This window comes from Amblyomma mixtum, chromosome 10 (genome assembly GCF_055824585.1).
Source record: "Amblyomma mixtum isolate Tamu chromosome 10, ASM5582458v1, whole genome shotgun sequence".
Lineage (NCBI taxonomy): Eukaryota > Metazoa > Arthropoda > Arachnida > Ixodida > Ixodidae > Amblyomma > Amblyomma mixtum.
Genome location: NC_143021.1, coordinates 1,694,341 through 1,707,779, shown reverse-complemented (window position 1 = coordinate 1,707,779; position 13,439 = coordinate 1,694,341). Strand labels below are relative to the sequence as shown.

At 49.4% G+C, this 13,439-nt stretch overlaps 1 protein-coding gene across 5 annotated transcripts in view; it reads right to left on the bottom strand.

Moving 5' to 3' along the window:
• Positions 1-13,439, bottom strand: part of LOC149324977 (protein 5NUC-like) — a 263,653-nt gene that overhangs the window by 77,293 nt on the left and 172,921 nt on the right. The window lies entirely within an intron of this gene.

Genomic DNA, 13,439 nt, shown 5'->3' with positions numbered 1-13,439 from the left:
TCGGAGTGGCTCTCGAGACTAGAGCGACTACAGCCGCTGTGCAATTTGCATGAATTTTAAGAGGAGTCTGGTGTGGGCTAGTTGGTTCATGCTTAATAAACAGATTCACAACAGCGCTACGGAACAAGGACAGAAGGAACACAAAAAACACAGGACGGGCGCTGTGTTTTTCGTGTTCCTTCTGTCCTTGTTCCGTAGCGCTGTTGTGAATCTGTTTATTAAGCATGAACCAACTAGCCCACACCAGACTCCTCTTAGAACGTATTTCTCCTACATTGGGCTCTTTTTTCTGTCAACGACCTAAGCACGATTCTGCTATATCCCTGGTCAACCTGGTCGCTGTCACCACCTGCCAGTCGAGAGTGCTCTCGTACTGCCTCAAGAGAAGAATAATCCCTCTAGAGATTCCGACCTTGTTTGGTGGAATGGCGCCATCCTGGGGCCACGCACGACGCGTCGGCAAGGTGCTGAAGTCGGAGTACTGGCGACAAGTTAGGTTATACCAGGACTGCCTCAGATGTGTCATCCAGGACGAGTTTGGAGCCGTGGCGAAGCCAGGAAATTGCAGGAATACAAGAGGCTCGCAGCCCAAAGCACAGAGTTTCTGTGGCAGCGAGCACGCCTCAGCCTCCCTTCTCGGCGTAAAGAGAAGATCGTCCAACCAAACCAAGTCACCGTTCTCGGAGACGCCATACTTCCAGAGGACATCAGGAATATTCTACAGAAAGGGCCTAAGTACTCCTATGAACCTACTGCTACTCCTTCCCGGTTGTTGGCAATGGTCAGGGAGGTGGCAGACCGAACGCACAACCAGGACAAGGAACGGCTCATCGGAGACGGTGTGGATTGCGTCATCAAAAACGTGAGTCACGGCCGGAAGCTACGTCCGCCCCTCGTGAAAGTCACGAAATTTATGGAAGACAACAACCTAAATGTGATGCAGGCAGACAAAGAAGGCGGATTTGTTGTAATGCCGAGTGGTGTTTTTAATGACAAGGCACTGGCTGCCATAGCAAAGAATTTTAAGAACGTAAAGTCTCGAGAGGCAAGGAAGAAATCAGCCGCGATCCGTCTTTTAAAAGAATGTCATTTGGAAACAGTAGCAAAAAAAGTGGAAAAAGCAAAAAGTGGATGCCTTGAAATGTTCTTCTCAGGCAAGACCCACAAGCCTGATTGTCCGCTACGAAGTATAGTTTCGGAAAAAGGCACCTGGCAGGAACACCTTGGACATTTCCTTCGTGACAGCTTGAACCTTTTGACTGGAGCTGACCCATTTCAAGTACGCAGCTCTTTGGAAGTTGTCGAGGACCTACGCCAAGGAATGCAAGATGCTGCTACGGCCTTTTCAATTGACGTAGAAGACCTTTTTTACTCCATTCCCCATGAAGGACTTTTCACAGCTGTTATCCAAAGGATAGACGAGATCGGAGCCATCAGCTTTCAGAATGCATCCGGAATAGGTCAAGACAGGTTCATCACCCTACTTCAGTTTTACCTGCAATCCACAGTAGTGTCGTACAAAGACCAGCTCCTGATACAAAAATCGGGAATCTGTATTGGTTCCTCCGTTGCCCCGGTGCTCTCGGATATTTTCTTGTCCACCATGGACCGGGCAGTTCAAGAACGTCTACATGACAAGCACATCGTCAAGATCTATCGGTACGTGGACGATTTCCTCATAGTGTTAGACAGTGCTGCTGCTATTGACATGCCACAAGCCGTCAGGGACATCGTCGGAGTGTTCAAGGACTATTCTGGTGGAATGAACTTCACGTGGGAAATGCCAAAAGAGAACAGGATCCAGTTTTTAGATCTGTTGCTGGTTTTTAGTGGTAAGCGAGTGTGTTGGTCGTACAACGTTAGATCGAAGAAAGGTTTACTCCCCTTCGACAGTGCGCATTCCAAACTTGTCAAGCGGGCAGTCGCAACTAGCGCACTTCATGCGTCACTAACAAAAAGTTGCGAGCACATGGCTGATTACAGCCTTGATAACCAGGTTGAACGCCTTCTTTTAGCTGGCTACTCACCTTTCCTCATAGCAGGCCTGTGCGAAGCCTTACTACAGAAAATGAAGCTAGGAGAGGGAAGGAGAGAGCCCAGGGAAAGAAAACGTGTTGCCGTAATTCCTTATATCCATAAGCTATCGCACAATGTTAAGAAGGTTGCAGCCAGGTACGATGTGAACGTTGTGTTTTCTGCCCCATGTAAGTTGGCAAGAGTGTGTCCGATGGTAAACCGGAAGAAGCGGGCGACCTGCTCAGTAAAACATTCCCGTCAGTACACCGAATGCCGATCCGCAGTTGTCTACCAGATTCCCCTCACTTGTGGAAAAGTATACATCGGCCAGACCGGACGCTGCTTCAATGACAGAGCAAGCGAACACTTCCTGAACGTAAAAAACAAGTCTGGGAGCCACATGGCACTACATTGTAACCAACCCCGTCACGATTGTCGACCTATGTTTTCAGACACCAAGTTTCTGGCGACCGCAAGGAGTAGAATAGAAAGGGAGATCATTGAAGGTTTTTTGATTGAAAAGGCTGGGAACGAGTGCATCAGCAGCTCATCTGTCTGTTTACAGGAGAAAGAAAGGTCCTTTCTTGAACGGACGCGATTCTTGCGTTTTAACTGCTAGACATCCTGACAAACGGTTTTTCCTGCATCTCACCTTATAGTGTTTTATTTTGCGTTGTTTTGTTTTGTCGACCTTATGCGGAACTTTGCTCCTCTGTCTTTTAAAGACTTTTAGTTGTTTTACCGTCTTCATTGCTTGGCCGGTGGTGGTTCATGTTTTTGTTCTTTCTTGTAGTTTCCCTTTTTAACGATTGTTACTTTTACCGTGTTATTTGTTGGTGTCGGTTTCTTGTTTTCGCTTTTAGCCTGCTGACTGTGCCTATTGCCTAGCAACTTTTACTTTTTTCATCGCCATTTTGCTCATGCTTTTCTCATGCTTTTACGCCTTCTCGCTCTCTTGAATGTTTTTTACGTAGCCCAAAGATTCCGCTTTGCTTTGAAGTACTCATTTTCTTGCCTATCTGAGCTGCAGTTGTCATTGGCTGTAGCTGGTCCATGCACATCTTTGTATCTGTTAGTCCCTTTATCATTAGCTTGGTAATGCTATATTTTTTGATAGTGCATGCACGTTTTATGAGTTCTGTCGAGCTGTGTGATGACTCCCCAAACGTGTGAAGCGTTCCTTCGCTATGTCCCGTGGCTGACAGTGCATCACGTGGTCCAGGAAATAGTATAAATCTGTGCTGGTTTTTCACGCAATAAAGAGTTGGTAGTCAGCGCCCGTCCTGTGTTTTTCGTGTTCCTTCTGTCCTTGTTCCGTAGCGCTGTTGTGAATCTGTTTATTAAGCATGAATTTTAATCTGACGAAGCCAGAATCATGCTGGCTGACCACCGCAGTGCCTTGTGTATGTACGAGGGGGTACCCAAAAGAAACCGGACTAATTTTTTGGTGGGCAGCGCTTTCGTAGTACCGTGTTTTGCCGCTAGGAGCGCAGAGAGTGAACATTCGAGAGTCAGCCAGCCGAGTGGTACCGCTGAAGGTCAGACGTAGTAGTGTCGTCTGCGTTCACAGTGATAACTGTTTTCTGTGAGCGTCGTTTTTTTCAATGGCTGGTTTTTGTGAACAGCGTGCGGCGGTGAAATTCTGCTTTCTGCTCGGAAAAAATGGAACAGAAACTTTTGAAATGTTAAAAACAGCGTACAAGGATGATTCTATGGGGAAAAGTCAAGTGTTTGAGTGGTTTTCCCGTTTCAAAAATGGTAAAATGTCAATTGATGATCAACCTCGTTCTGGTCGTCCTTCCACGGCCAGAACACAAGAAAATGTTGAAAACATTCGTGCAATCATCAACGAAGATCGACGACGCACGATTGAAGAAATTGTGGAGCTGTCGGGAGTGACTTGGAGTTCAGTGCAGCGAATTTTGACAGAAGATTTGGGAATGAAAAAGGTGGCTGCCAAATTCGTGCCACGACTGCTGACTCCTGAACAAAAACAAGGTCGTGTGGAAGCATGTTGTGCTTTGAAAGAAGAGTCCCGAAATGATCCAAACTTTTTTTCAAAAATTATCACAGGTGACGAAACTTGGTGCTTTGCTTACGATCCTGAATCAAAGCAACAATCAAGCCAGTGGAAAACTCCCAGTTCGCCTCGCCCCAAGAAAGCTCGTCAGGTGAAATCAAACCTCAAAACAATGCTCATTTGTTTTTTCGACGTGAGAAGAGTCGTGCATTCAGAGTTTGTTCCGCAGGGTCAGACAGTTAACCAGGCGTTCTACTTGGAAGTTTTGAAAAGATTGCGCAACAGTGTGCGGCGGAAGCGGCCTGATTTGTGGCAGTCGGGTGACTGGTTTCTCCACCATGACAATGCCCCTGCTCACTCAGCCTTGTCTGTACGACAATATTTGACCAAAAATGGTATGACCCCTGTTCCTCACCCCCCATACTCACCGGACCTTGCCCCCTGTGATTTTTTTTTGTTCCCCAGAATGAAAAAACACATGAAAGGAAAGCGTTTTGCTGATGTTGCAGAGGTAAAGAAAAAAACGACGGAGGCGCTGTCAAGCATCCCAAAAGATGAATTTAAAAAATGTTTTGAAAAGTGGAATGAAAGATTAGACAAGTGTATTAGTGCAAGTGGAGAGTACTTTGAAGGAGATTAAAGCCCTGTACTTAAAATGTGAATAAATCGGTTTAAAAAAAAATAAGTCCGGTTTCTTTTGGGTACCCCCTCGTACATAGCGTTTAGTGTATTTTGTTAATTGTTTGTTTTCTTGTTATGTGTCAAAGCCAGGCAATAAAGAAATAAAAGCTAGCATGGCGGAGTGGTAAGCGTGCTCGTCTCGCAATCCGGAGACCCTGGTTCGGTTCCCCAACTCGATCAATTTCTTGCTCGGTTTTATTCTATATAAACGATATAACCGCTCAGATTAAGTGTAACATTAAGCTATTTGCAGGCGACTGCATCATATACAGGAAAATAGAAAGTCCGGAAGACCACATTGCGCTTTCCCAGTCACTTGACGCTGTGGTGGATTGGTGTGACAGATGGCAGATGACCGTTAATTCTAAAAAATCAGTGTGCATGTCAGTAACCAGGAAAAAAATATCCTCATCTTTCCCTTACAGCATTCACGGTACGCCACTCATGAAAGTCTCGCAGCATAAGTATCTTGGTATTACACTAACCGCTGACTTTAGATGGGACGTACACATCGCTAATGTAACATCGGCAGCATTACGAAAACTTTTTTTTTTAGATGTATCCGACTCGCACCAGCATCTGCTAAACTCCGAGCATACAAAACTTTCATAAGACCTATTTTAGAGTACGCCCACACTGTTTGGTTTCCGGAATCAACCACTAACAAAGCAAAACTAGAAAAAATACAAAGAAAGGCACTACGGTTCATCCATAATAAATATAAGCGTACTGACTCCCCATCGAACCTTGCAGCTATTTCAGGACTCCCGACGCTATCAATGAGAGCAAAGCACGCGCGTTTAAAATTTTTATACCAACTGTTGCATAACGATTATAACTTCAATGTGTCAAAATATATTTGCCCGTCCCAGACTCGACCGACATGACACAAACATGCACTCACTCTAACTGATTATTCCTATCGCACAGATGCACTTAAACATTCATTTTTTCCTGTAGCCATCCGAGAATGGAACAAACTAGATACCTCGATTACTCATGCGCCGACCTTAACAACGTTCGCTACAAGGCTCGAGGCCAGTATTGCCGCAGAGTAACGCTCTCAGTGATGCACATGGGCCTCTGGGTATTGATAATCCGTTTCACTTCCGTTCCTTCTTGTCGTCTTAATCAGTGCATCACCCCTTGCGTAGTCATAGTTTGTCTTCCTGGGTTCGATTGTCCGCTATCATTCAGCATTATTATTGTTTCCATCATATACGTATCTTGTCTTGAGCGCCAAGGTTTTTTCTTTCATTTTTTTGTTTTCGCTTCTACGTGCATGTTGTTCACTGTTAGCCGTGTTTGATCACTTCATATGGTAACCTTGTCTGGAGCTGATTGTACATAGTTCGTCCGCAGGTAGACAAATGAACCACTGTTCTACCAGATTTATCTTTGCATGTGTTCTTGCCGCATTTTGAAATTTCCTTGTGTTGTGTGATGTAGTTCTTGCCTCAGTGTAACTGTTGTGTATGCCCACCTGCTAGGGCCCCGTAAAGGGGCCTGCAGTATTGAAAATAAATAAATAAATAAATTTATTTTTTTCTGGTCTGACTCCAAAAGCGTGACACCTCTGCTGACAACCTTGTGCTGACAGCCTTCTGTCGACAACGATGGGGCATTCAAGGCTTTCACCTTAAAAACCTGTTGTTGATTACCCTTGGCTTTGCGTTTTATCCTTGCTGCCGATCTGTATATGTTTGGCCACCCGCTCTGATGGTTTATGTACATTTTCTTCTTGCATCCGGCCAGCATATGTATACGGCACTCATTGTGACCTACTGTATTCTTTCAATGTAACGCCAAATGCAATGCAGTATATATTAGGTCGTAAGGAATGCACTTGGTAGCATGATCGAACGTTTATTGCTGGGCATAATACATAAGATAAGCTTTACTTTCCATCAACGAAGGGGCAGACTAGGCTTAAAGCTGCAACCGCAGCTTGGATCGTCAGCGCCCTCTCACATGATAACGACCGGCGGCACTTGACAGCAGAACTTAAGAAAAGTACACTCACTTGTTGACATTGTAAGTGTACAATGCCGATAGTGAAGATACATGGAAACAAAACCTGGTTATCTACAGTGGAATTTAAGGAAGAAAGTTTCCACAATCATAAAAATTGATGAATCTCCCAGAAATCGAGCGCAAAAAAGAGCAAGCCACGGGAAAGCGCATGTTCCGTTGTTCTCCTACTCTGTTTGCTGCTGTCTTTCTTGAATTGTAAAATCTATGCACCAACTCGCCCCGTTAAATGTTTTAATGATGAAGTGCTTTGCAAATATCTCGCATTTGAAATTTCAGTGCAGCTACATTCGAAATACGAATATATTAATACATCAAAAGTGAGATGATGGTTGCATATCAGAGCGTCGCGCCATAAGCATGGCCTTAGCCTGAAGCCTATTTTTGCACGCACAAATACATACAAGTTTTCCTTTTTTCCGAGAACAGTTTCTCAATGGAATGCTCTACCGGAGAAATCTTTGTTGCTTTCTAATCATTCTTGATATCTTCACTGTTGGCGTAGTAGCTCTACTGTAACCGCATTTTTAATTGTGCTTTTGCATTGCTTCTTCTGTGGTATCTATATTGTTCGGTACTATTGCACTTGCTTTGTTTTTTCCCCCTGTATGTATTTCCCTCTCATACTTGGACATACGGCATGTCCGCAGTATTCAATAAATAAATATATAAATAAAGAATATTGTAGCGTGCAACGCCAAAAAGAACACCAGCTCAGAGACGAAAAACCTGCGGCGGCCCCTCAAAGGTTCGAGCGCGCGCGCGAGAGCCAACTTCTTCCTCTTCTAGCGCTTGCACTACTGCTGTCTCTTCGAATGCATGTATCACTGCCCCCCTCTTCTGCAGCATCGACACGATGCGGCTAGGAGAGAAAAGTCACCGAAAGGGGAGAACACAGCTGCAGTGAACCGCAGTTCAGTCAGGTAGCCGGTCGTGGTAAGGCTTCATGCTAACAACGTGTACGACTTCAGTTCGGTGCGACCGGTGCGATGAACAGGCTGTCGGGGCGGGAGCAACTGCATAAGTCACATCACTGATGCGGCGCACTACTTCGTAAGGGCCGAAGTATCGGCGCAGCAGCTTTTCAGAGAGCCCGCGGCGACGAACAGGTACCCAAATCCACACAAGGTCGCCGGGCGCATAACTGACGAAACGGCGCCGAAAGTTGTACCTAGCGGCGTCAGTCTCCTGTTGACGGTGGATGCGCAAGCGGGCCAGTTGACGCGCTTCATCAGCATGCTGAACGAAGGTATCTACGTCGATGTCAGCGTCAGCGTCGCAGTAAGGGTCGACGGGCAACATAGTATCCAACGGAGTGGTCACCTGGCGACCGAAGACAAGCTGAAAGGGGATCAGTCGGGTTGTTTCCTGCAGGGCGCGGTGTTGTACGCGAACGTTACGTACGGCAGAATGGTGCCCCAAGTTCGATGCTCGACGTCAACGTACATTGATAGCATGTCGGCTAGTGTGCGGTTGAGTCGCTCTACCAACCCGTTTGTCTGCGGGTAGCACGTCGATGGCTCGTGTGCGTCAGAGTCATCACGGACTGGGTTATGCGGGCCGTGAAAGCAGTTCCGCGGTCAGTAACAACAACGGCGGGTGCTCCATGACGCAAGACAATATTGTGGACGAAGAACTGCGCCACTTCAGCAGCAGTGCCTTTGGCAAGAGACGTGGTCTCAGCGTACCGTGTGAGGTAGTCAGTCGCAACGACTATCCAACGCTTTCCAGACGAAGACTTTCGGAAATGGACCAAGGAGGTCCATGCCCACTTGTTGGAAAGGGGTCTTCGGTGGATCGACGGGGTGAAGAAATCCGGCTGGTTTCAATGGAGGAGTCTTCCGACGTTGGCATCCACGGCACGTTTTTACGTAGGCCCGCACCGATGGGAGTAACCTGGGCCAATAATACTTTTGTCTAATCCGCGCGAGCGTACGGCTGACTCCAAGGTGGCCGGCGGATGGTGCATCATGACAGGCACTCAAGATCTCAGACCGCAGCTGTGATGGTAAGACAAGTAGAAACACTTCTTCGCTGTTGGCAAAGTTGCGCTTGTAGAGAACACCAGACCGTAAAGTGAAGGTGTGAAGCCCTGGAAGAAAAACACGCGGAATGGGAGCTTCATTGCCTTCGAGGTAATCGATGAGCGGCGCCAACTCCGAGTCCGCCCTCTGAAGCAAGTTCTTCTGTACTAACAGAGCCCAGGAAAGGAAAATCATCGGTGGTTTCTTCGGTATTGATTGGGATAGGCGCGCGCGACAGACAATCCGTATCCTGATGCTTACGGCCAGACTTGTAAACTACTGTTAAGTCGTATTCTTGCAAGCGTAAGCTCCATCTAGCCAAGCGTCCTGAGGGGTCTTTGAGGCTCGCCAACCAGCATAAAGAGTGGTGGTCGCTTACCACACGGAAGGGTCGTCCGTAGAGGTACGGTCGGAATTTGCAGATGGCCCATATCACTGCAAGACATTCTTTCTCCGTCGTAGAATAATTGGTCTCGGAGCGCGTAAGTGTTCGACTAGCATAACTGATGACCCGTTCTGCACCGTCTTGCCACTGCATCAGCACTGCACCAAGGCCAACATTGCTGGCGTCAGTGTGGATATCCGTGGCAGCATGCTCGTCGAAATGGCCGAGTATCGGAGTGCTTTGCAGACGGCTGCGAAGCTCGATAAATGCAGCCTCTTCGTCGGTCCCCCACAGGAAGGGCGTGTCGTCACGGGTAGTGCGTTCAGCGGTTCCGAGATTTTCGAGAAATCTTGAATAAAGCGCCTATAATAGGAGCACAGGCCCAAAAACCGGCGAACGGCCTTTTTGTCAGTTGGGCGTGGAAAACCTGAGACGGCAGCGGTCTTATCAGGGTCCGGGCGAACACCTTGTGCGCTGACAACGTGACCAAGAAAGCGAAGTTCCTCAAAGCCAAAATGGCATTTCTCAGCTTTGATGGTGAGCTGCGCGGATTTGAGCGCTTGTCGCGCAATGCGCAACCGCTCCAAGTGTTGGTCAAAGGTGGTCGAAAATATAACGACATCGTCCAGGTACACCAAGCAGGACAGCCATTTCAAGCCGGAGAGAACAGTGTCCATCATGCGTTGGAACGTGGCCTGTGCTGAGCACAGACCAAATGAAAGCACTTTAAACTCATAGAGGCCGTCAGGCGTCACGAAAACCGTCTTCTCCCGGTCTCGCTCGTCCACTTCGATTTGCCAGTACCCGCTTTTAAGATCTAATGACGAGAAGTATCTGGCATTCCGCAATCGGTCGAGTGCGTCATCTATCCTGGGCAGCGGGTAAACGTCCTTTTTGGTCACGTTGTTAAGTTTCCTGTAGTCCAGGCAGAAACGAAGAGTATTGTCCTTTTTTTTGACAAGAACCACAGGCGATGCCCACGGACTGGTGGACGGCTGAATAACATCGTCTGCAAGCATCTCGGCAACCTGATTCTGAATGGCTTCTCTCTCCACCGGGGAAGCACGATATGGGCGATGGCAGACGGGTCACGTAGTCTCGTCAGTGATGATACGATGCTTGGCGAGTGGAGTTCAGCCGACCTTCGAGCACGTAGCGAAACAGTCCGCAAAGTCTGCCAAGAGGTCCGTAAGAAGATCCCTCTGAGCCGACGGCAGGGCAGGATTTATTCTGACGGACTGAAGAACGTGATGTGGGCCAGCATGCTCCGAGGTGGGTCCTCCCACGGTGTACAAACCTGGAACCTCAGCAACGTCGTGGAGGAAGGCAATAGCCATGCCTTTGGCCAGGTGCTGATGTTCGTTGGCAAAGTTAGGAGGACGTGGGTGCGGCCGTCACGTGCGGTTGAACGAGACCTCTTGCAACGGCAAGTCCCCGCTTAAGCAGCAGTGGGCTATGGCTGTCCGCGAGGACCTCGTAGTCGTGAAAGAGGTCATTCCGCACGAGCACCAGAACACTGCACTGCGGCGGCACCGTAACGTCGTTCTCGACAATGCGAAAGGCGTTGCTGCAGGGATCGCGGGAGTCGAAGCGCGCCACAGCCTGTTTGGTCGAGAACGTGACACGCGCCTCCTGAAAGTCAATCACAGCGCCGTTCGACTGCAGGAAGTCGATCCCCAGAATCAAGTCTCTGGAACACTCGTCGTGGTTTCACGTACGACAAACGTACGTGAAACCACTAATCCCAACTCTAGCCGTGCACTTGCCCACAGGGGAAATTAGGTGGCCACCAGCGGTGCGAATGGGGGTCCCCGTCCACGGTGTCAGAACTTTCTTAAGTTCTCCAGCAAAGACACGGCTCATAACAGAATAATCAGCACCGGTATCGAGCAGCGTGGGAATCTCAGTGCCATCAACTGCCACACGCAAATCGGATGCAGCGTATCTGATACTGTCGCTGCCTCTCTCTGTCCAGGTATCATCGGCTCGAGGGTTTCGCGATGGAGGATCTTGACATGTCCCGACGTCAGCGGCCTTGCCTCCAGTGGTCGCTGGTGTTACTTTTCCCGACGCGGACTCGGCGAGCGACGGCCAGCATAGCTACTCTGGCGGCCAGGGCTGGAAGTGCGATAACGCACAGGCGAAGGGGAACGGGACTCGCGCCTTCCAGAGTAGACAGGGTTCTGGCGTGCCCATAGATGCTGCGCAATCTCATGCAGTCGTTCGCCGTTCTGAGGGCAGGGTGCGTCGGGATGGAAACCGCGAAGGCCCACTTGGCGGTACGGACATGCTCGGTAGAGATGACCGGGCTCCCCATAGTGATAGCACAGAGGCCTGCGGTCCGGTGTACGCCACAAATCCGACTTGCGAGGGCGTGGCCCAGCTGTAGCAGATGCGGTTGCGGAATATGCGGCGATGTTACTCACGGTGGTCGTCGGGGCCATACCGTAGCCAAGCACGCTTGCGTGACATGTGCCGATGTTGCTCACACCAGGCGTTGGGGTAATGGGACCGTAGCCTGTCGTGCGACGTGCAACGGATGCGTACGTGGGTCTGTCATCGAACCGGGACGGCGCTTCGGGGACAGGAGGTGCCTGCGCAGCCTGTCGCACCTCGTCCGTGACGACTTCAGTCAGTGCTGCCTGCGGCGCAGGTGCAACCTGGGGCAGATGGATCCGTTGGAGTTCCTCCCGGACAACTGAGCGAATTAGTTCGCGCAAGGTGTCTGCACTGCCGCCGAGACACGACGAAAAGCCTTCGGGCACCATGCAGTTGATGTCCCGGTTGTACTGGCGGGCCCGTTGTTGCAGCGTCTTCTCCATCGTGGTCGCCTAGGTTAGAAATTCCGCCACCGTGCGGGGTGGGCTGCGCACGATGCCTGCGAACAGCTCCTGCTTAACCCCACGCATGAGATGGCGCAGCTTCTTCTCCTCTGTCATGTTGGGGTCGGCGCGCTTGAAAAGACGGGCCATGTCTTCGGTGTACATGCGCACGCTTTCGTTCGTGCGCTGATTTCGGGAGTGCAGCGCAGCTTCAGCCTTCTCCCGGCGGTCAGCGTTGGGGAACGTAGCCAGGAGACTCCGGCAAAACGTCTCCCAGGTGGGAAGGGTAGCCTCGTGGTTTTCATACCACGTCCGAGCAGACCCTTCCAGGGCAAAGTAGACGTTATTCAGCTTGCGCTCGTCGCACCAACCGTTGTAGCGTGCGACCCGCTCGAACGCCTCCAGCCAGTCCTCAGCGTCTTCGAACACGTCACCGTGAAAAGATGGCGGTGTTCGCGGTGGGTGGCAAAGGATCGGCGCCAGGGGCCTGGTGTCAGCGGCCATGGCAGTTGGACTCGACGGTAGAGGCTGGATCGGCGGCGGGGTTCTGGTGTCAGTGGCCATGTCCGTTGGACTCGGCGGTCGAGGCTGCGTCGTCCTTGTTGGCGGGGGAAGGGGCCCAAATTCAGGCGACTCTCCGCGGAGACGGCGACTGGGTCGCTGGTGAACCGATGTGAGGTCCGTAGTGACGCTGTACGGAGTGTGCAGGTCGGGAAGCGCACCCAGCACTGTTCCACCAAACTGTAGCGTGCAACGCCAAAAAGAACACCAGCGCCAAGACGAAAAACCTGCGGCGGTCCCTCAGCGGTTCGAGCGCGCGCGCGAGAGCCAACTAACTTCTTCCTCTTCTAGTGCATGCACTACTTCTGTCTCTTCGAAAGCATGTATCAATATTAATTCTGGTTATGTACGGTTTGCCTTTTATTGAAGAAAAGTGTTCTTAAGCTGCCAAGTATACAGCTGTAAAATGTCAGGGCTATTAGACAAATGGGAATTTAAGACTGAGGGAAAACTGTGTTTTTGGGTTTTCCCAGCGTAATTTGATGCACAGGGGTCAACTTTCCAGAATTCAGGTCCTCGTTTGAAGTGACGTGAAGAAATTTTAACGGCTAATTTTTCTAACTTTGTCACGATATTTCTGTTCTGCCTCATTTGTCTGGTTAATGCGAGACACATTGTAATTATGCACCTCTTCCACACGTTACAGACCAAGCTTTTGAAATAAAGTCTGAACAATGGAATCGTATCCCGACCTTTTGTGGTTTTGTAACACACTGTGCAGCTTGTCAGCTCTGCGTCTCTCTGCCAACTGCGCGATGTGCAGGGCTTGTGAATCCCTTGAACAACAATGCTCTCAGTGGACGCGAGATGCTGAAAATAAAATTTGGCTTTCCTTGACTATAATTCTCTTCCTGGCTTTGTGACGTGAGAAACTTTATGTCTCTCCGGTCCACATGACC